This window comes from Citrus clementina, unplaced genomic scaffold, assembly GCF_000493195.1.
Source record: "Citrus clementina cultivar Clemenules unplaced genomic scaffold, Citrus_clementina_v1.0 scaffold_5, whole genome shotgun sequence".
Classification (NCBI taxonomy): Eukaryota; Viridiplantae; Streptophyta; class Magnoliopsida; order Sapindales; family Rutaceae; genus Citrus; species Citrus x clementina.
In genome coordinates this window covers 6,879,003-6,904,519 of record NW_006262201.1, presented here as the reverse complement: position 1 = coordinate 6,904,519, position 25,517 = coordinate 6,879,003, and the positions used below count along the sequence as shown (strand labels likewise).

Genomic DNA, 25,517 nt, shown 5'->3' with positions numbered 1-25,517 from the left:
AGAGTGGAAATCCCTGGTTGAAAATCAAACTGGATTGAAGGTAAAGAAACTCAGAACAGACAATGGTCTTGAGTTTTGCAATCAGGAGTTTGATAGCTACTGTGCAGATCATGGCATTGCAAGGCATAGAACTGTAAGGCTGACTCCTCAACAAAATGGGTTAGCCGAAAGAATGAACAGAACCCTGATGGACAGAGTAAGAAGCATGATGATCCAGTCACAACTTCCAAAAGGATTGTGGGCTGAGACTCTGTTAACAGCAAGCTATCTGGTAAATCTAAGTCCCTCTGCAGCACTTGACTTCAAAACCCCATTTGAGAAATGGCATGGAAAACCAGCAGACTATGGCAGCCTCAAAGTATTTGGATGTCCAGCTTATGCACATGTGAGCCAAGGGAAGTTAGCTCCAAGAACCCTTAAAGGAAAGTTCATTGGGTATCCTGAAGGTGTTAAAGGCTTCAAACTGTGGTGTACAGACCTTAATCCCCCCAAGTGCATAATCAGTAGAGATGTAATATTCAATGAGAAAGCTGCACTGGAAATGAAGAAACCTACTGACACAGATACACCAAAGGAGAAGGAGAGAACCAAGATTCAGTTTGAGGTGGAGCCCTACACTAGAGAAGCTTCAGAAGATGAAGATGACTCTTATCAAGGAGCTACTGATCTAGAAACTGATCATGTAAAGCAGACTGAAGCTCAGCATCAGGAGTACCAGCTGACAAGAGACAGAGAAAGAAGGAAAGCAAAAGCACCTGTCAGATATGGATATGCAGATCTGATAGCCTATGCATTAACAGCATCTCATCAAATTGATGATGATAAACCCAAGAACTACAAAGAGGCTATCCAGGGACCATACAAAGATGAGTGGAAAAAGGCCATGGATGAGGAAATCTATTCACTGAAGAAGAACAATACATGGGAGCTGATTAAAAGACCTGCCAACAGCAGAACAGTAGGATGTAAATGGATCTACAAAGTCAAAGATGGACTAACAGCTACTGAACCTAGAAGATTCAAAGCTAGGTTAGTGGCCAAGGGTTACACACAGAGGGCTGGAGTGGATTTCAAAGAGGTGTTCTCACCAGTAGTCAGACACACATCAATCAGAGTGCTACTGGCTTTAACAGCTGTAAAAGACATGGAGCTTGATCAACTCAATGTCAAGACAGCCTTTCTACATGGAAGATTAAATGAGGACATCTTGATGACACAGCCTGAAGGGTACACAAGTCCTGAATCTGCTGACTGTGTGTGTCTGCTGAAGAGGTCACTGTATGGGCTGAAACAATCACCCAGACAGTGGTACCTTAGATTTGATGAGTTTATGGTCACTCATGGGTATCTAAGGTGCAGCTATGATGTATGTGTTTACTACAAGATCATACAATCAGGCAACTACATATATCTGCTGTTATATGTAGATGATATGTTGATTGCTTGTAATGAAAGGGAAGAGATTGAGGCTTTGAAGCAACTGCTCAATTCAGAATTTGATATGAAAGACTTGGGTCCAGCTAGGAAGATTTTGGGTATGGAAATAATAAGGAACAGGAAGAAGGGTACTATGATTCTGTCTCAAGGGAAGTATCTAGAGAAGGTACTGGGAACTTTTGGGATGTCAAACAGCAAGTCAGTAGTAACCCCTCTTGCATCTCACTTCAAGCTGTCATGTTCACAATGCCCCAGTACAGATGAAGAGAGGAATGAAATGACAAAGGTTCCTTATGCAAATGCTGTTGGTTGCATGATGTATGCAATGGTACTTACAAGACCAGACTTAGCTCATGCTTTAAGTGTTGTAAGTAGGTTTATGGCTACACCTGGAAAGGAGCACTGGAAGGCTGTTAAATGGGTGCTGAGGTATCTGAAAGGTACACAACAGTATGGGTTGGTATATGGAAAATCAGCTGGAAAGATTGCAGGTCTCTGTGGTTATGTTGACTCAGACTATGCTGGGGACTTAGACAGAAGGAGATCTTTAACTGGCTATATGTTTTTCTTGGATGGTTGCCTTGTTAACTGGAAGGCAAGATTGCAGCATGTTGTAGCTTTGTCAACAACAGAGGCTGAATATACTGCTGCAACAGAAGCTGTCAAGGAAGCTCTGTGGCTGAGAGGGTTGATAACAGAACTGGGGATGAAGCAGGAGACTGTGGAAGTTCATTGTGACAGCTCAAGTGCAATTTACTTGAGTAAGAACCCAGCTCACCATGAAAAAACTAAACACATAGATATCAAGTTACATTTTATCAGAAATGTGATCTCTAAAGGTGTGATTAGCATGGTGAAAGTGCATACAGATGATAATCCTGCTGACATGCTTACTAAGGTTGTAACTACAGCTAAGTTCAAGAGCGGCTTGGACAAAGCTGGGCTGAGTGAATTCTAAATACTCAGGTTGGAGAAATCAGGATCAGAGAGTGATTTGTTCAAGGTGGAGAATTGTTGTGATGTGAAGCAAATCTGTTTGTGAAAACGTCAGCTGATGCTGCGTTTTGGAAAGTCAAACTCGTATCTCCTGGAACGACATGTATGAAGGTCGTTTTGGTTAAGTGATGCACGAGAGTTTCACGTGCATGGATAAGTTGCGTTCTTGGTTCGTTAGAATCAGTTAACTCACATGACTGTCACGTGGGTTTCTGGGTTGGTTGCTGATTCGTTAACAAGCTGTTATATACAGCTGATTCTGGCAACTGAGAAAAAAGAAGAGAGAGCTATTGTGAGTTGAGAAGATTAATAACAAAAGGCTTCTTGAGAGACTCTGTAACAAGCTTGATGAACTCTCTGTAACTCCTTTAAACAATCAATACAATTGGGTTCTGTTTCTCCCGTGGATGTAAGCTAGACTGAAGCTAGCTGAACCACGTTAATTCTTGTCCTTTTCTTTAATTCTTTCAGTTCTAATAATCTGTGTGTATTCTACTGGATTGATTCTTGGTACATCTTGTTTGTTTGGGTGTGATCTTGGGAAGTGTTTTGAGTTGATTGGGATAGTTAGTCACTCTTAAACACTACACCCAACCCTGCCTTTTGGTTTGAAACATTAATTGCAGCATCAACGTTGACTTTATAACACCCCTTTGGAGGATTTGCCCATTCTAGTTGACTGATTCTGCTATGGCCTGGAGAATTTTGTTCATTTGGAACTTTTATTCGCCTGTATGATTCCACCATAGCAATTGCTCTGGCCACTGAAGTTTTTGGATCTTCTTCCTTTCCTTCAAACACCAAACGATTCCTAGAGTACCAGATGGCCCAGCACACCGCAACAACAAGCTCCAGCTCATTCTTTTTTCTCTTCACAGCTAAATCCTGCAGCACACTCAACATGTCTTGCCGAGCTAATTGCTTTACATCCTCATAAAATTCAGTCAACTTCCAAACCCTTTTAGCTGCCCTGCACTCTATTAAAGCATGGAAGACATCCTCTCCTCTGCAATTACATCTTTGGCAAAAATAATCCTTCACCACCCTCCTCCTCCATAGATTTCCAACTGTAGGGAGAAGATTTTGAGCAGCCCTCCAAATAAAAATCTTGACTTTTCCTAGAAGATCCGTAGCCCATATCACCTCCCACCTTGACTTGGTAACATCTGAACAACTTGGATAATTTTGGAATTTTTGCTTAACAGCCAATTGATACCCACTCTTCACCGAGTAAATTCTGTGCTTATCATATTTCCAAATGAGAAGATCCTGCTGGGGAGTTTTTGGGAGAGGGGTTCTTGTGATCCTCTTTGCAACATCCATTGGAAAATGTTGGAAAACCATATCTTCTTTCCATTGGTGACTTTCATCAATAAGGTCAACAACTACAGTTTCAGGAGGTAGATTTGAATATGGAACCAAACTGTGAAGCTTATGGTTTTTTATCCAATTGCTACTGGAAATTAAAACCTGACTCCCACAGCCGATTCTCCATCTTAGGCCGTTATGGAGCACTTGCCTACCCCATAATATACTTCTCCAAACAAAAGAGGGGTGTGAACCCAATTTCGCATCCATAAAACCAGTATGCTTAAAATATTTTGCTTTCAGAATCTTTGCCATTAAAGAGTCAGGGTGCTGCAGAATTCTCCACCCCTGCTTAGCAATTAAGGCTTGGTTAAAACTAGAGAAATCTCTAAAACCCAATCCCCCCCTTATCTTGGCGTGGCACAACCGTTCCCACCTTGTCCAGTGAATGCTTCTTTTTGTTTCAGAGGAACCCCACCAGAAACGAGCAATAGCCTTCTCAATGTCATCACAAAAGCTATGAGGGATCTTAAAAACACTCATTGCATAGACTGGCACAGCCTGAGCAACAGTTTTAATCAACACTTCTTTGCCCCCACTGGAAAAAAATTTGCTTTCCCAACTAGATAACTTGGTCAAAAGTCTCAGCTTTATATCATTAATTGCAGCCACTGGAGTTACGTCAATAATTGGAGTAGTCCAGACAAGAGCACTAATGCTCAAAATAAATAGCTTACAGAAAAAAATTGAAAATGACAAGTAATTGACGTTCTTTTATCATATTTCTCATTGGATTCCCTAAAAGACAAGTAATTGACGTTCTTTTATCATATTTTTATAAATTTAATTGACGTTCTTTTATCGATCTCTTATAGGACACCTACATTCTTAAATTTTGAAAAGAGTGCTGCTAAACAGCTAAAAAGACAAGAGAAACGGCAGCACATTTTAATTTTAAAAATTAAAATATTAATAAAAAAAATAGAATCCTTTATCATCACTCCATCTAACAAACCTCTCTCTCACTGTCTCGGTCGAGCAAGACCAGTGACACTGACGACACGACCGCCGATGATGAGATGGTCATTGCCTGTGTGAGTGAGAGAGAGATCGTGAAATAGTGAGAGACAATGAGAGAGAAGGCTGCTCGACAGAGATGTTGAGAGAGTTGCAAAAATGGAGTAAGGAGCAGATAAAATTCTATTTTCTTTATTATTTTTTATTAATATTTTAATTTTTTTTTTAATTAAAGAAGGGTGAGAGATTTTGGAAGTCCTGTTTCTCTACCCCTCCTACATACCATGTATTTTCTTTTTGAAAAAATTATCATCGCAGACCCTCAATTTTTTAAAAAGTAATAATAAGGTCTTTTTTTTGTAACCATAATACCTCATGAATATACTAACTAAAAATTTGATTTTAAAAATTTTTAATAATACAAATATTATATAAGTAATATGATCTATGTAGTAGACTAATAACATTAAAATATTTTTAATACTTAAAATAATATTAAAAATTTTAAATTATGATATTTAATTTTATATTTGTATTTATAATAAAGATTTTAAATAAACCTTTGGGTTAAAAAATTTTAAAATTAATACAATGTCTTCCTATTAATAATATTAAAATTATTTTTTATAATATTCAAAATAAGTTAAATTTTAATTTATTTATTGTAATATTATGTTTCTATTTATTATTAAAATTACTTCAATATGATAAAATATGCATAATAAATTTTAAAAAATAAAAATATTTTCTTGCTTGTCAACAAATATTTTTGTTTTCCACGAAAACCAAAATAAAATTATGTCAATATCAATTCTTTAACAGAACAACCTCACCTTTCTAATGTTTAATACTACTATTTCCATGCCCAAAAATTGTAAAATTTTTAATTAGTCCTGTTACTGGGCTTCAGGCAGTTGTTACGCCACTGAAGGCAATTTGATATTAAAATATTTTTTTAATGAAAAATTCTTTAAATTAAAAAAGAAACAATTGATTTAAGCACCATCAATTATGTCATGGTAGTAATTAAATAAGATAAAGGTTGGATACCGATTGGGATACCTGTTCTTTTCAAAAAGCACGCGTCTTGGACTTTTCTCTAAATGAACGCGTACCCTTTTTTTGAGTTAAAAAATGAGCAATAATGTCATATTTGTGGAATTTAGCCACTTACACAATTTCTTGGCATTTTCCTTTCAAATTCTTCCATGGTGTTTAATCTTTCAGCTATACCTCTGAGTGCTACGGAGAGAAGGAGATATGCTGGAATTCCACCTCCGACTGTTTTGTGAGAGGTTGAAAAGGGTGTTAGCAGGTGAAGAAGGCACGTTAACTTTGCCAGATTCAACAAATTTAACTCCACGTTTTCAAAACCTTCTTACGGAGTCCGAAATTATTGCTACTACTCTGCTGGGAAACTATGAAGCTGACATGGCTCGGCATTTGTTTCAACTCCTTAGAGAAGAATTAGATGACTCCAAAATATCATTGCCTTTTTTGCAACTGTTGGACTTAGAAGAAAGCGATGAAGAAGACGTTGAAACAGCAGATATTTTTGAAATTCTGGAGGACATCAATGACTTTGTCCATGAATCTGAGGAAGCCATTGACACATTCTTCATCAAAATCATGCAGCAGCAAAACAGTGAAAACGAAAGTGAAAGCAGTACTGATATGGCTCTTCTTGTTGGACTCCACACTAAAATCATTGATATTAGAAATCGGATGCAACAACTTCCACCCGGCGACAATGGTTTTGATATCAGTGAAAAAAGGAACGAAATCATACGCCTATTGAGTGAGGGACAACCTCGGCTCGATATCAGTGAATTTGAAAGGGGCAGAGAGAAGTTTTTTGATCTATTGATTGAGGGACCATCTGGGCTTTCAGTGGTTGCAATTCTCGACAGCAGTGGCTTCGATAAGACTGCTTTTGCTGCAGATACTTACAATAATAACCGTGTCAAGTTCTATTTTGACTGTCATGCTTGGGTAAGGGTTTCTATAGCCTACGATAAAGTATGGATAGTTTGTAATCGTATTCTATCAATCTAAAAGACATGACTTTTCTCTAAACGTTAGTCATGTTTTTTTGAGAAAAGTGAGTAATAATAATATCGTCGGGAGTTTAGATAACGTTATATGACATGATCAATTAAATAAAAAAATATTTTATTGTTAAGTGACTTCTTAAATAATTATGAATTGAAAATATTTATTAAGTTATAAGTTAACTTATTATAAGATTAATCTTACTTATGTAATAGATTGTAAAATGGTTAAGGTTCCTTTATTATGATTCTTATAAGAATTATTATGTAATTTATAATTATTGGTAACATTATGCATGAATTTATTTACCGAGTTGACAAATCACCTCTCATCTCCAAATTTGTAGATAGATTGGAGAGATGTGAGTTTTTTTAGTTTAGACAAGAGAATTTGTTAGTTGAAAAATTAGGTATTTTCTTTGCTGAATAAATTGTTGCTACATTGAATATTATTTACAACGGAATTTGTTTTGGAGAAAAATCAGAGGGGGAAACATCGTAACCGCAGCCAAGCTTCCCATTTCAAATGTAATTCAGCATTGATCCATTCAATAGTCAATATTTTCCATTTCAGCTGTCTTTTGGGGACAAACTCGAATAAGATCTTCGTTTTAAGTTTCCATTTCAGCTGTCTTTGTGGGCTTCAATTACTGTAGTGATGAGAACTACGGTTTAATTTTGTTGAGGCATGTATGGTTTGGCTGAATTTGGAGTACATATAGACAAAATTTGCCTCGAGAGAGTTGTGCATCAGTGTGATTGTGATCGCGTGACACTTTCTTTAATAGCCGATTCAGCACTTCAGCTCTATTCTGTTATCCTTTATTTATTTTTCATCCATAATTACTTCACTGAAATTGAATTAATAATGCCTCAGTGAATTCATTAACAGCAAGACTATATACTAGAACATTGCAACAAAGAAACAAAGAAAGATCCCCCTATATTCTCAAATAAGAGCTAATACTATCATATATTCAACTATGGATGCAGCCACTGGAGTTACATCAATAATTGGAGTAGTTCAGAGAAGCTCACTATTGCTCAAAATAAATGGCTCATAGAAAAAATAGACAATGACGAGTAATGACCACGACTCAATGGGTCCACTTCAAAAAGCAATTTTTTAATTTCAATCCACTTGTTTGTAGTATAGATTTGGGGTGGAGTTTTATAAGAAGAGCAGGGTGTCACGGACTGCAATTGTGATGCCGAAGATATGCGCTTGTACACTAGTATCGATAATAGTTGTGCTGATTGCAGGAGACGTGCTTCAGGGGCGTGCGTGTGGGGAATACAATGATCCTAGATTTCTTGGAGTTCAGGCAGGCCAACCCAGTTGACTTTGGGGAGCTTGTTGCTAGTCGAGGATTTAACGTTGAAGAGGAGTCTAAGCGAAGCCCTACACACACTGGTTGGGAACTGGAGCCGTTCTCCTGATGAGCCCAAGGCAGGGTGAAACCAGTCGATATTGTGCCACTTCCACTAGGTTTACTCTCGTAGTATGGGATGCGAGAGTGCCACGCGGGCTCAAAACCTCTCGTCCCGTGATAAGGGGCTGCAGACACCAGAAGGATTAGAAGAATTTCTTTTGAAAAGCATTGAGAATGAATAAAGTGGGAAAATCAAGATAAGCTAATATTGTGTTTCTGCATCACTGTTACCTTCTTTTTTTTATTTGCTTTTAACAACTGAAATATTTTGGATTTTAGTTACCAATTGTTATTTGACGTCACAAATACTCTTTTTTTTTTAATCGCACTGTTTTATAATCTAACATGTCTTTTAGGTCTATAGTCTACCAAATAATCGTAATTAGTGGTAATCTGAAAATAAAGTTATCTTTTATAAATAAAGGAAGGACCAACTTCTTTTGAAATTAAAATACACGGGGTGCATTTGACATATTGTATTATATTAAATTATATTATATTATATTATTTTAATATAGATGTATTGTATTACATTATATTGCATTAACACTGTATTTTAATAATGTTATATAATGTTTAGTGCTATCTTGTACTGTATTAATTTTTTTGATTAATTTAAATAATAAAGTGATACAATAATTGTAACATATTCACTAATAAAATAAATTGCGCTAAATAATCCAAGTAAGAATACTACAGTACATGTAATAATATTTTATATTATTATATATATTGGTATTAATTTTAAATTAATATTATTTAAATATATTCATATATAAATATTCATTATTAGTTATATTAAATTATTATTTAAGTATCTATTATTAGCTATATTAAATTGTTAAATAATAATCAATTTTTATATATTAGTTATTGTAATATAATTAAATAATGTAATATTATGTTATATTTTTATTTTTATATATTATTTAAGCACTTATTACTAGTTGTATTGACTTATTAAATATTAATCAATTTTATACATTAATTATTATAGAATTAAAATTAAATTATTTAGTTATATTTTTAATATAATAAAAATTAAAATATGAATAATAAATTATAAATTTATTAACTTATATTAATAATTATGATGTAAAGATCAAAGAAAATAAAAATTAATATTATATAATTTTACATAAAATTAGGAATTTATATTTTTTTTATTATTTAAAAAAAACCAAGACACTAATGACGCAGTTATGACATTAGCTCACCCCCCTTTAATCCCTTAAAATTTCTTTCCAAACATGAGATTGGTATTAAGCTAATGTGAACAGTGTTTTAATACCCTATAATCCCATGTTCCAAACACATTCTGAGGGTGCGTTTGGCACACTATATTGTATTATATTGTATTGCATTAGTACTATATTATAATAATAGTGTACAATATTTGGTGCTATATTGCACTGTATAATTTTTAATTATACTATATTTGATATTGCACTGTACTATATTAATTTTTTGTGATTAATTTAAATTATATATTTAGAAAATAATACTTATTAGTAATTAGAAAAATATTAAATATAGAAGTCTTAAATTTTAGAAATTTAACAATTTTTTTTAGTGTAAATGTTAAAAAATATCAAAATTCTTCATAAAGATCGAGCTTCTAGCCTTAAATTTTGGGAAGTATAACATTTATTTTTCAGTAATTTCTAAATATATGACCTGTAAAATAAAGATCGAAGCAAATAATCTCTAATAATATAACAACATAAATAAATAGTTAAAACTTATAAGATTAGTTCAAAAGTCATCTTAGGATAATAGAACAAAAATTTATACATACCACAAAATAATAACAAAATAATAAAGTGATACAATTGTTATAACATATTCACGAATAAAATAAATTGTGTTAAATAATCCAAGTAAGAGTTTTGTAGTACATGTAATGATATTTTCTATTATTATTAATTATATTAAATTATAAATTTACTAATAAATTATAATGTAAAAATAAAAAAAATATATAATATAATATTATTGAATAATAAATAATTAATTTATTAATTTATATCAATAATTATAATGTAAAAAAAATTATACTTAATATTATATAATATTATATTAAAATAAAAAGTTATATTATGTAATTATTATTATTATAAATAAAATTAAAAAGAAAAAGAGGCAAGCTAGTGCGGCAATTGCCGCATTAGCAGTCCATTAATGCAATGTGGCTGGAGTTACTTTTAGCGCCAAACGTGAGTGTGCATTAATTTAATACAAAATTGTGTTTTTATCCTATATAATGCAGGCTATCAAACATGTCCTAAATGCAGTAAAATGTATAAATATATCTAATATGGGCTTCATAAGAAATCATGTGGGACATTAAGTGTATGTTTGGTGCCATTTTTTCACAAACTGTTTTTTTTTTTGTTTTATGATAACATAAATGCGTGAAACTTGTTTGGTGGATGGATTTTTTGAATTACAAACAAAAAATACAAAATTGAATAGTTCTTGGTTTCCATTTTTTTATCATTAAGCTAGATAACATTAAATTGACATTTCTCTGATCTTATTTCTCATCATATTCTCTCAAAAGTGAAATAAATTATTGATAAAAAGGACACCTATACCTTAGGATTTGGAAAAATTATCATGTAGACCCTCAAATTTTGAAAAGAAACACTAAGACCTTTATTTAACCATAATACCTTTGAATATAGTTACTAGAAAGTTGACTTTAAAATTTTTAATTAATACAACTATAATATAAATAATATAACATGTGTAGTAGATTAATAACATTAAAGTATTTTTAATATTTAAAATAATATTAAGATTTTAAACTATGATATTTAATTTATTTTTATATTTTTATTTATTATAAAATTTTAAATAAATCTTTGGGCTAAATATATTTTACAAGTAACAATGATATTAACATTATTTTTTACATAATATTCAAAATAATTTTAATTTTAATTTATTTTATTCTAATTTTATGTTTCTATTTAGTGTTATTTAATATAATAAAATATGTATAATAGATTGTAAAATATAATAATATTTTCTTACTTATCAACAAATATATTTTTTTTTCTCGATAACCAAAATAAAATCACGTCAATATCAATTCTTTAACAGAACAACCTTTGCTTGCTGATGTTTAATACTACTTTTTTCATGCCCAACAAATTCTAAAAATTTTTATTACTCCTGTTACAGGGCTTGTGACAGTAATAACATCGAAGGGCATTTTAATATTAAAATCTATTTAAAAAAAATCTTTACATTAAGAAAAGAAAATTTTGGTTTCAGCCGCATCGATTGTGTCATGGTAATAGCTATTCTTTTCAAAAGGCATGTGTCTTAGACTTTTTGCTAAATTAACGTGTATAATTTTTCTTTAAAAAAAAAGAGCAATAATGCCATATTTGTGGAACTTAGCCAGTTTCTTGGCATATTCCTTGCAAATCCTTCCATGGTGTTTAATTTTTCACCACTAACCACATTGAGATAGGGCCAATCCTTTTAACATTTCTTGGAGCAAATAACAATACATCTGGGTGCTACAGAGAGAAGGAGATATGCTGGACGTCCACCTCCCGACTATTTTGAATTTGCTGGTACGTCTTCACTTGGCCTATCGCCTCTCATAATATTTCCTTCATCCATAACTATTGGATCACGATTAGAATTTGATCAATGAAAAAAGATAAACAATTACCATTTCTAATTGAAATGCCATTGTATTTTCTTAAATTTCAATTAATTATCAAGTAGAAAAATGGCAAGTTGTTTTGCTTCTTGATTTTGATTGGGAAAACTACTGAGTCAGAGATCTTTAATTGCTAAACATCTTCAATAAATGACTCCTAACTAAAACTCCCAAAACTATTCATAGGTATCAATTATTCATACACATTTATGTTGCTTTTACTTCTCGGATAAGTGAATCAGAATCCAAAATCAGAATCATTAGTAGCGTTTACTTCGCAAAATTGAGTCAAAAATCAGAGTCAAAATCATGGGGCCCACCACAATTTGGGAATGAGGAATGGGAGACTCATTCCCAAGGGAGAGGGTGGGAGTGAGTCTCCCATTACTAGAATTGACCATTTTGCCCCTACGTGAAATTAAAAATACCCCCTTTGTCCTCATTTATACTTAATTAATATATTATTATAATTAAGTAATATATTGATACATTATTAACAATAATTATTAATAATTATAATTTTTGAATAAATAATCACATAATTAATATATTATTATTATTATTATTAAATTAGTAATTTTATTATTAATAATTAATATATTTTTATAATAATTATTATATGTAATTAGTATATTGATACATTATTAACAATAATTATTAATAATTATAATTTTTGAATAAATAATCACATAATTAATATATTTTTATTATTATAATTAATTAATATACTATTATAATAATTACTAATATAATTATTATAATTAATTTAGTAATTATTATAATTAATTCATATATTATTATAATTAAATTAGTAATTTTATTATTAATATATTTTTATAATTATTATAATTAATTAGTATATTATTATAATAAATTAATTAATAATTTTTAAAATTAATTAACATATTAATATATTATTGAAAATAATTAATAATAATAATTTTTGAATAAATAATCACTATAATTAAAATATAAAATAATAATTATGACAATAATTCATTAAGTACTTTTTAGTAATTTGTTACAATCTAACTCATTCCGATTCCAATTCCGCTTCCAAGATAAAGTAATTGCAATTCAGCTCATTTCGATTTTGATTTTTACAGTTCAAGTAAACAACTTATTCTTATTCTCATTACCTATTCCGATTTCAGCACATTTGCATTCCTAATCATTCTAATTTCAGCTCATTCTAATTCAAGTTTAGTAAACGCAACATATTTTACAAAAAATAATTCAAAATTTCATAATTTTTCCCCCTTACTTATTTCCAAAGTTATTTTCTTCCTCTTCCTAGCGTTTCTCTAATTCTGAATCCCTTAATGATGAGGGAAAAAGATTGCTAAAGTCAAACTGATTAAAGCTAAATATATAAATATTAGAATCCAAACTTTCCGTGCCCAAATTCCGTTGAATATGAAACATATAAAATTCGCAAATTGACTACATCAAAAAATTAAAAAAAAAATCAAAATTCATCAGGTAAAAATCTTATATATTTAACTCCTAATTTCATTACAAAATCGTTCACAAGTAAATTGATATCAGTATTAGGTGATCAAGGCTCAAGCTTTTTTAATAAGGAAAGCTCAAACGAATATCATAAGAAATCACTTACCAATGAAAATCGATGCAGGGAAACAATTGAGCTATTTTCCACTTGATGACAATGAGGAGAATCACTTAATTAACGTATTGAAATAGCAACATAATTTAGATCTACAATGCCACTTGCTATATGAAAACGTATATAATCATAATTAATTAGCGAAAAGGACGTTGTAATTATCTAAATTAAGTAATTAACGCTTCAACTAATCTACAAGGGCAGTGGCCAGGGGCAAATGAAGATGGTTGAATGATTAATTACCTTAAACAAAAAATAAGTCGAATCTACGAATATAATTTTCCTTTCTTTATACAGATTCAATTATAACAAACGATTATGAAATTACACCTAATGAAACGATTAGGTTTGTCATTATTGACAATTAAACAAGATTCTCATTTTCTCTCGTCGCTTGCATTGCAAGTTGCAAAAATGTATAATGTGACTGGCTGCAAAAATGCTCTGCTGATTTGACACCGGTGTAATTGTGAACTTAACTTTTATTATTAAGTAAAACAAACACATGTTAACAAAAAGAACAATAGTTCATCAATTTCGACATTGACAACTAAATAATTATAATTATTTTTTTAGTAAAATCTCTATTTATAAAAAACTCTACTAATAAAAATTCTCCTTAAATAAGTTCGAATTAAAAAGTCATACCAAATGGAGCCATAATATAATTACAAATTTCATCCTTTGCATCAAGATGAACACCTGATACTATACATATGCTGGTTATGAGTGAAGGAAATAACAAGGCAGCAGCCTTGTGGTTTTTCATGGTACAAACTCGAATTTCTTTTTCGATAATACTTCCCACATCTATGGGAAGCCCTCTAACAATAGCATCTAACAACACCAACCTTTCCTGTGAAACAGTAGTGGTGTGGGTGGTTGGCATAAGCCTAGATTTCAGAAATTTCACCCACACCTTAGCAATGAGTTTTAAATCTATCCTGTTAATTACACGCCCGTCCTCATTAGCCCACGATGCACCCTCTACTGTAAGTGTCGTGAAAATCGTGTTCCATTGTTGCGGGGTCAATTTGTCAAGCAACTTGGCATACTCACAATTAATTTCAGCAGGTAAATTATAAAAAACATTTATAACTCGAGAGTCTAATGGAACAAGTGAGTTTCTTACCCAAATGTTGTGCTGACCAGGGCTTACCAAATTGGAGTAAAATTCTTTTACTACCGATGGTTGTCGAAGCCAACAAAAATAAATTCATACTCTAAATAAATTGTGTATAGTGATTGAGCAGGGTCGTGTCCACAGAGATCGGTAATTATTTAAATCCTTTTGAAACGTAAAAAGTAAAATGGGGGAATTGTTGACAATAATAAAAATCAAATTAAAATAACAAGAATGCAAATTAAAGTTGTAATTCAAATTAGAGAAAGCTCTGGTTGAAGGAATTAACTCAGCTTGATTCGACTACTGATCATTGATTCAAATATAGATTATTATTACTTATGAATAGACCGGTTATAGCTATTGAGACCCTCTAATAGCCAATCTCTCCTTAACTAGTCGATAACCAAGGTACGACCGTTGGATATTTCCCTAATCAATAGACAACCCTAGATACGATCATAGGATTTAATCAATTGACAGCCTGAAAAACCAGAGAGATCCAAATCCTAATCAACACATATGATGATTCATTTAAATTAGATTGTTTATTCTCATAACACAACTCACTGCTATGTTATTTGTCACAAACATTAAAATCTTCATACGATGAATCCTTTAATTGACAATAGATTAAGTTGATAATTAAATAGTGGCCAATTACCTAATTAACAAACATAATCATGAAACTAATTCAGAGAATAAACAATTACCCAAAAAGTAATAAAACAATTAAAGCATAAAAAAGATCTCACAGTAGTGATGAATCAAAGCTTCATTAACCTTCAACCAGAAAAAATAAGTTTAGTTCTTCATAGAGAGAAGAGAAAAATTAGATTTAGGGTTTATTTTCTTTTCTCCAATCTAAATCCCCCTTTTTCACAATAGATTCCTCCCTTAAATACTCTCTCTCTCTCCTCTCTTTTAGAATTCTATTTAAAATAAAATACTAATATCTGAAATATTAAATTCGTAATTACAAAAATACAAAACATGTTAAACTAAAAACTGCAGGTCCGCAGTTGACAGCACGCGCCCACGCCTTATCAACAAAGTTCTTCTGCCGCTCATAATTTCTCCAAGAGAACAATCATCCTTAAACATCATCTTATAGCTCAATTTTATCACCAATCAATAGAATTGCACCTACAAAAGTAAAACACAAGTAAATCACTATTATTAAGTGTAAAACATCGATATTAAGGGAAGTAAACAATGCAAAACTAGTGCATAAATTGCACTCTAACAAATTCCCCCACACCAAGATGATGCTTGTCCTCAAGCATATAACTCAAGATTAATCTCAAATCTCCACTCAATTCTCATCTCAACTCATCCAAAAACAATTTTAAGCAAGCATACCTCAAGAAATTAAGTCGATCAACATTCAAGAGACAAGGATTTTAAAGCATAGAATTTCATAAGATAGAATAAGAACATTCAACCACCAAGAAGATCCATTCAAAATTCAAGTGCAACAAGATTTAATAGCCCTCTCAATAACTTCACTCCATGCACTCAAAGTGTTTAGGGTGTCATTTATTCACTCAAATCAAATCAAAGAATGCTATTACCATAAGCTTGCTCATATATCACATCTCAATCCACAAAACATGAATAAAATGCAAAAATCTAAGGGTCTTAAAAGGGTTGTAATGGGGTTAAATAGGTTGAATGAAAAAGAAAGGTTTACGAAAGAAAAAGAGATCAAAATGAGAAGAATGAACTCATTGAATGAACTTATGATATCAAAATACTTATTTCTACTCAAGTCACCAAGAATGTAAACATTTTTTTTTCTTTTTTTTGGATTTTTCTTTTTCTTTTTTTTTGTTGTTTTTTTTTATTTTTGAATCAAACAAAAGAAACGAACCTTGCACAATTTAATTCAAGCATAATGCTTGTTGATCTAATTGAGAAACTTTATTACAAGGTAGAAAAAGCAACAAAATACATCCACACAATGAGTCCAAAAATCTCCGTAAATTGAGGCTCAAAAAGAAGAAAAATGGTTAAGTAGACGGAGAAAATTAGGTGGGTAATGGTTAAGGCTCAAACAAAGATAGCAAATAAAGGTCTTCGGGTAGAGAAAAAAAAATGCGAGAATAGAAAAATGGAAAAGGGTTTGCCCTTATCATTTTAATGCATAAAATCCCGTAATGCGGCTTCAACATGCATAACAAAGCAAGTTCTACAATAAACAAACTAAGATTGATATTCACACAACAAAAATATTAGAGCAAAGTGGTTGCTCATAGGCTCAAATCCTCACAAAGTTGGTAAATTTGCCATCAAATCATGTACACTCTTCAAATGAATCAACCATCAATAGTGGTGTAGAATGAGAAGAAGGTATGAGTGATATATAAAAGAAAATGTAAAAATGATAAGAAGTGAGAAAGATGTATGTAGTAATATGAAAAGTGAAAGATAAAATGTGAGTGATGAAAGAGTATGATAGAATAAAAATAGATGTAAATAATTTGAGATAGATGGGAAAAGAGTAGTGAGAGAGAGAGGAAAAGAAAATTAATAATGTATGAAGCATACTAACTCCAAAATCATTTAAGGATGAGTAGAGTGAAAATATATGAGTAGAGTGAAAATAATAATTCCAGACATCAAAATCCCTCCCCCACACCAAGAACTTACATTGTCCCCAATGTAAGATAATCAAAGCTCACATAAAAATTAAAGCGTAAGGATAAAAGATTAAGGGCAAAAAGAAACTTCCCTGAATTGTGAGCTTTGATCCACATAACGTCTATGGGCTTGGCGAAAATGGTGGGGTAAATCCCACACTCTCGAAGTATGCGGCCAAATTCTGCTCCATCTTGTTCAGCTTGTGCTCCATTTTCTCTAACTGAATGCTCAAAGGTGGTGCGGATGTAGAAGGAATAGTTGGCGGGGCAGCAGTGTCGTCGTCAAACTCGTCATCAGAGGTAGCACCACTCCTAGCATAAAGCTTCTTCGGAAGTTGAGTGGGTCCTGGTTCAGTAAACTAAAATCTCCCCTTCTTGAATTCGACCACACCTGTTCTTTCAAACACAGACATATCCAAAAATTCCTTTTTGCAAGCAGGATGCAAATCATTATTGTCGGGATCAAGCACACATAGGTTTATAGCTAACAGAGTAATGTATGGACCAGGAAATAAAGTCCTATACCGTTTAAGCACACTTTGAAATTGATTCGCTAACCAAAAACCTAAATTAGGCCTCACATCATTTAACATGCACCAGATAAAATAAAATTCAGTTTTAGAGGATTAATTACTTTAAACAAAAAATAAGCCGAATCTATGAATAGAGTTGTCCTTTCTTTATACCTATTCAATTATAACAAACGATTATTAAATTGCTCCTAATGAAAGGATTAGGTTTGTCATTATTCACAATTAAACAAGATTCTCATTTTCTCGCATCGCGTGCGTTGCAAGTTGCAACAATCGAAAAATCTTGCCGATGCTATTAGTATAATGTATAATGTGACGGGCTGCAAAAATGCTCTGCTGATTTGACACCGGTGTAATTGTAAACTAAAGTTTTATTATTAAGTAAAACAAACACATGTTAACAAAAAGAACAATAGTTCATCAATTTGGACATTGACAACTAAATAATTATAATTTTTTTTAATTAAAATTTCTATTTATAAAAACTCTACAAACAATAGTTCTCCTTAAATAAGTTCTAATTAAAAAATTATACCAAATGGAGGCATAATATAATTACAAATTTCCTAACTAAGCTACATTATTATGCAAAGTAGCGATTAAAAACAAATACTATTGGCTTGAGAATGCACTTTTTGTGTTTCTTTATTAGTGCGTGCATGTACCGCATGCATTGCAAATTGCAACAATCGAAAACTCTTGCCGATGCTCTGCTGATTTGACACCGGTGTAATTGTAAACTAAACTTTTATTATTAAGTAAAACAAACAGATGTTAACAAAAGAACAAAAGTTCTTCAATTTGGATATTATAATCAAATAATTAAATTTTTTTAGTGAAATCTCTATTTATAATACCTCTCCTAACAAAATCTCTACCTAAATAAACTCTACTTGAAAAGTTGTACTAAAAGAGTCATATTATAATTACAAATTTCCTAACTAAGCTATATTATTATGAACAGTAGCGATTAAAGCAAATACCGTTGACTTGAGGAAGCATTTTTTGTGTTTCTTTATAAGTGTGAACATGTACCAAACATACTCTTCATAAAACCAAAAAAGTCTCTCTTTAAATTAATAAATATTCATTTATAAATTAATTAATAAATTATTAATTCTATAATAAAAAAATACTTCTCTAAAATAATATTTTTTTAGTCCTCATAATATTATTTTACAGATATTCTTCTACATTTACTGTGCAATAATTAAAATATTTTATTTTTTAAAAATATAGTTACAATCTAGATACCTATACATTGTTAATACAACTTTGAAATATATCAAGACTAGTTCGAAAATATACTTCTGCTAATAATTAATAAATTATTAATTCAATAATAAATAAATAACTTATCTAAAATAATATTTTTTAGTCCTAATAATATTATTTTACAGATATTCTTCTACATTTAATGTGCAATAATTAAAATATTTTATTTTTAAAAAATATAGTTACAATCTAGATACATATAAATTGTTAATACAACTTTGAAATATATCAAGACTAGTTTGAAAATCTACTTCTACTAATAATAATATTAAGGAGAAATTAGTTGTCACGTGGCTGCTGTGGAGTGTTGTTCATCAGGGTAGTTGTTGTTATAGTCAAAATAAATATTTAGTTTTTTTTTACTTGTAGAAGTGGTCCAGTAAGTCAACACTTGTTGCTATCATTTAGTTGTGTCTTTGTTATTTTCTGTTAAAGTCTTTGTATAAATTCATAGTCCAAAGATGAATAAAAGCAGTAGATTAATCTTCTTCAAAGTTCATCTAGTATTGAAGGCCTTGGTCTTCATCAAAATAGATCAAGTTCAGTTGTTCATTCTTTATTTAGTTGACTACTACAATGGGGAAACAAAAGAAAACGATTCTAAAAGGGCTTGATTTCTTATACAGACCAATTACAAGGTTGGTTACATTGGTATGTAACAAAATAGTATCAGAGCAAGGCATGCAGGAATCACAATTGGAAAGCTTAGAAACCGAAGTAAGCTCCCTTGCAGCTTAATTTATATTCAAATTCAAATCTTGATCAATGGACATGAATGAAAAAATATCATGAAATGTGATAATCCAAATGAAGGTGCAAATGGATATTGGTATTACGGGCTATGCTTAGGCTATTTACACATTTAAACAATAATCATCACTATTTTCTACCACTATATCTTCCGAAACTAATTTTTGCCAAAAGTCATCATATTTGTGCATTAAATCTATTTTAAAAATAGATTTAATCACCATCAATTTTGTCACGGTAAGATAAAGTATGGATAGCTTGTATACATATTCTTTCTAAAAGGCATGACTTTTCTCTAAACGTTAATCATGTTTTTTTGAGAAAAGTGAGTAATAATAATTTTGTCAGGAGTTTAGATAACGCTATATGACATGATCAACAAAATAAAAAATATATATTATTAAATGACTTCTTAAATAATTATATATTGAAAATATTTATCACGTTATAACTTAACTTATCATGAGATTTATCTTACTTATATAATAGATTGTAGAATGATTAGTGTTTCCAGTTTATGATTCTTTATAATAATTATTATGTAATTTACCATTATTGTTAATATTATGCATGAGTTTATTTATCGAGTTGACAGATCATCCCTCATTTCCAACATTTTGCGGGTAGATTTTAGAGATATGAGTTCTTTTAGTTTAGATAAGAGGATCTGTTAGTTGAAATCTTGGGCATTTTCTTTGGTGAATAAATTATTGCTGCTTCCGTTATTGTTTACAACTAAATTTGTTTTGGGGGAAAATCAGAGGGGGAAACATCATAGATGCAGCCAAGCTTTCCATTTCAAATGTAATTCAGCATTGATCCATTCAATAGTCAATATTTTTCATTTCAGCTGTCTTTTGGGGACAAACTTGAATAAGATCTTTCTTTTAAGTCTTTGTTCAGATTTTCTTGCTTTTGGAGCTTCAATTACTGTTGTGATTAGAACGACGGTTTAATTTTTGTTCATGCATGTATGGTTTGGCTGAATTTAGAGTACATAAAGACAAAATTTGCCTCCAGAGAGTTGTGCATCAATGTGATTGTGATCATGTGACATCCTTCTTCAATAGCCAATTTAGCACTTCAGCTCTGTTCTGATCCTTTATTTATCCTTCACCCGCGATTGCTCCACTGAAATTGAATCAATAATGCCTCAGTGAGTTCTTTAACAGCAAGACTATATAAATTCTCAAATAAGAGCTAACACTATCATATATTCAATTGTGGATGCAGTCACTGGAGTTACATCAATAATTGGAGTAGTCCAGACAAGATCACTAATGCTCAAAATAAATAGCTTACAGAAAAAGTAGAAAATGACAACTAATTGACGTTCTCTTATCATATCTCTCATTGGATTCCCCTCAAAAGTGAAATAAATTATTGGAGAAAAGGATACATACATTCTTAAATTTTGAAAAAATTATCATGTAGGCACTCAAATTTGTAAAAAGTAACACCAAGGTCTTTTCTTTAACCATAATATCTCGTGAATATAGTAACTAGAAAATTGATTTTAAAAATTTTTAATCATTACAAATATAATATAAGTAATATGATCTATGTAGTAGACTAATAACATTAAAATATTTTTAATACTTAAATAATATTAAAAAATTTAAATTATGATATTTAATTTTATATTTTTATTTATAATAAAAATTTTAAATAAACCTTTGGGTTAAAAAATTTTAAAATTAACAAAATGTCTTCCTATTAATAATATTAGAATTATTTTTTATAATATTTAAAATAATTTAAACTTTAATTTATTTATCGTAATATTATGTTTCTATTTATTATTAAAATTACTTTAAAATGATAAAATATGTATAATAAATTTAAAATATAAAAATATTTTCTTGCTTGTCAACAAATATTTTTTTCCCCAAAAACTAAAATAAAATTATGTCAATATCAACATCATGCAGCAGCAAAACAGTGAAAACGAAAGTGAAAGCAGCAATTTTTCACTTTGATATTAGAAATCAGATGCAACAACTTCCACCCGGCGACAATGGTTTTGATATCAGTGAACAAAGTAACAAAATCATTCGCCTATTGAATGAGGGACAACCTCGGCTCGATATCAGTGAATTTGAAAAGGGCAGAGAGAAGTTGTTTGATCTATCGATATCAGTGGTTGCAATTTTCGACAGCAGTGGCTTCGATAAGACTGCTTCTGCTGCTGATACTTTTAACAATAATCATGTCAAGTTCTATTTTGACTCTTGCTTGGGTCAGGGTTTCTATTGCCTACGATTTTGGCAAGATATTGGATGACATAATCAAGTCTGTGATGCCTCCAGCTCGGGTTAGGGTAATTATCGGTGAAGATTATCAATTGAAGAAATCTATTCTTCGAGATTACCTAACAAACAGTAAGTACTTTATTGTGCTTGATGATGTCTTCGATGACAGTGAGATATGGGATGATCTTGAAGAAGTTCTTCCTGATAATCAGAATGGAAGCAGAGTATTGATATTGGTCGCTGATCCAAGACTCCTTACGTCGTTGGAAATGGAAAACGCAGAGGAGATTCGGCTTGATTCAGTGCTCGTTGGAGGACCACTGATTAGAATAAAGTTTGAAGGCTTGCAATTTTTCGTCCTACACTACGGAAGTATGCCATTAGAAAATTATTTTCAAGGCGAAGCGATTCCGACAGCTTGGAGACAAATTTATTCTGTGATGGAGTTACCTTTTCACTTGAAAGTCTGCTGCATCTATTTGTTTGTCTTCCCTCCAGGCATTCAGATATCTACCACACAATTATATTAGTTGTGGGTAGCTGAAGGTTTCATACCATACAACAGTGAGGGGACGGCCGAACATTACTTGAAAGAACTAATCAATCTTTTCTGAATTACAGTTCAGAAAGCGATCATCTTAATCCGATAGATTGCGAGAATTTTTGTAAAATGTTCAAACACCTTCGGGTATTGAACAGGGGTTCTGCAGTCCTGGACCAATATCCACCCGGATTAGAAAATTTATTCCATTTGAAGTATTTGAAATTGAATATCCCTTCGCTCAAATGTCTTCCTTCACCGCTATGCACCCTTTCAAACCTTCAAACACTAGACATGCCATCTAGCTACGTAGATCAAACACCAGAGGATATTTGGAAGATGCAAAAACTCATGCATCTGAACTTTGGTTCCATCACTCTGCCTGCACCTCCAAAAAATTATTCCAGCTCTCTGAAAAATCTTTTTTTCATATCATCCTTACACCCTAGTAGTTGCACGCCAGATATATTAGGCAGACTACCTAATGTTCAAACGCTTCAGATATCTGGAGATTTGAGTTGCCATCACTCTGGGGTTTCCAAAAGCGTATGCGAACTCCACAAAATTGAATGCTTGGAACTAGTGAATGAGAGCAAGCTCTCACGGATTGTCCTGTCTGAATACGAATTTCCTTTAAGTCTGAGCCATCTGAGCTTATCAAATACTGAGCTAATGGAGGATCCCATGCCAAAGCTGGAAAAGCTTCCACGCCTTCAAGTGCTGAAACTGAAGAAGAACTCGTATTTAGGAAGAAAGTTGGCCTGTGTTGACTCTGGTGGCTTTCCGGAACTTAAGATTTTGCACCTAAAGTCAATGTATTGGCTAGATGAGTGGACGATGGGGGCAGGAGCAATGCCAAAACTTGAAAGCTTAATTGTCAACCCATGTGCTTACTTGAGGAAGCTTCCAGAAGAGCTATGGTGCATAAAGAGCTTGCGCAAATTGGACTTACACTGGCCCCAGACAGAGTTGCGGCAAAGGGTACGGACGTTCGAGGATATGGAGTGGCGTTTTGACATCCAGTTATATCCTTACGGAATCTGATGGATTGAATTGGGTGAGTTTTAATCATATCTGATGACTCATACTTTAGTTACTTGCCTAATTCCATATGCCCTTTTTTTTCTACTTTCTCGGTAAGTTTACAACTATTGTAAAACCTTCAAGGGGTAATGCAATGCCAAACTAATTGCGGTTGCTCCTAGTGTCGAAATTATGTCTCAACATAGACTCAATTTTAGTAGCAAAACAGAGTGGGATAGCACATTGCAGCAGAGAAACAAAGAAAGATCGTTCTAGATCTATCTAATAATTACAACTGTAAAAGCTGATTTTCATTTATGATTCTTATTTCCCTTTACTTGTGTAGGCAAAATCGAAGAGGGAAACAACACCTGCTAGACTTTCAATTTCGTCTGTAATTCAACATTGATTCATGAGACAGAGCATTGTTTTGTTTAGTAGATTTCAAGGACTTGCTATAAGTAATGCCATGATTGCAATATTGTCTACAAACTTGAATAGTTGGCCTCCTTTCTCTATTTTTTGAATTTTCTGGTATGTGTTTGTATGTGTGTTTGTCTACAATAACCAATTTCTTGAATAGTTGCACTCTTTTTTCTATTTTGAATTTGCTGGTATGTATGTATGCATATATTGTGTTTTTGTTACTGTTTTATGCTTAGAAGTACTCCATTTAAGCCCTGGACCAGCAGGTATGGTTTGGCTAGCTTTGGACTGGTATGCTTTGCTAGTTAAAGACTTAAAGAAATATCAATCTTCTAGAAAAACTGCCTCACATGAGAACAAACATGTGGAATAGTTCATCAAGAAAATTATTGCAGCCGCACTTTCAATTAAATAAATTGCTATAATGGACAACAATTCGTGAGCAAAATAGTTATTCAAGCTATAGGCAGCTCTTTTCAAAAAGAAAAAGAAAAAAAAAAAGCTTTAGGCAGCTAACACAAACTTAAATGACTTTCAAGCAGAAATGGTGGCGGTACCAGGAGGGCTAAGTTCAAATAGTAGTAAATTTAGAAAACTTTCAATAAGATAACAATTTACAACCATCTTCATTGAAATATTTTCATTCAATCAATTTACAATCATCTTCCATATGTTTTCATATTTTAAAATGTTGAATGATAATCCCTTTCCACAAAAAAAAAAAATCATTTTAAATGTATATAACTACGTTATCAATGTCTAATAGAATATCTTTGGCAGTTAGCTTCAAAAAATTAGGTAAATTACTGTTTGATCTTTAAGATATTTTCAAGTCTAAACTCTTATTATTTTGTCAGAGGAGGGGGGGGGGGGGAAGAGTAAACAACATTAGAAAAAGTACATTAAGTTAAAAAAAAAAAAAGATTAGAGTAGATGAGTAATATACAGATGTAGGGCTACTTTCATCAACATTTCAACTTAATTATTAGCATAGCCCTTGATATTTAAATGAATAGATAACTATATATTAGTTGTTAAATAGATAATAAGCATAGATCTTCACCTTTGAATTTAATTATAAAGATTTTTAGTCTGAATACTCTCGTAACGGTTAAGAGTCCCTTTATAGGAACCCAGTCACTTAGAGATGGCAAAACCCCGGGCGGGGTCAGGGTATTGCCATGACCGGACCCTACCGGATGCAACCGGTCTGGGTCCGGGTTCGGGCTGGGTTTTAATTCGAGTACCCGAATTTTATATTTTTTAATATTTTATGTGTATATATTTTTTATTTTTTAGTAATTTTATAAGTTTTAAATTTATTTCAATAAAATTTGACAAGAAAATATATACTTTAAGTGTTTAAAACTTTATATATGTATAATAAATGAGTCAAATAAA

The 25,517-nt window shown here is 31.7% G+C and overlaps 1 pseudogene; it reads left to right on the top strand.

Annotated features, from left to right (window-relative positions):
• Nucleotides 1-5,845: 5,845 nt before the first annotated feature.
• Nucleotides 5,846-23,729, top strand: LOC112098380 (annotated as a pseudogene).
• The last annotated feature ends 1,788 nt before the right edge of the window (nt 23,730-25,517 follow it).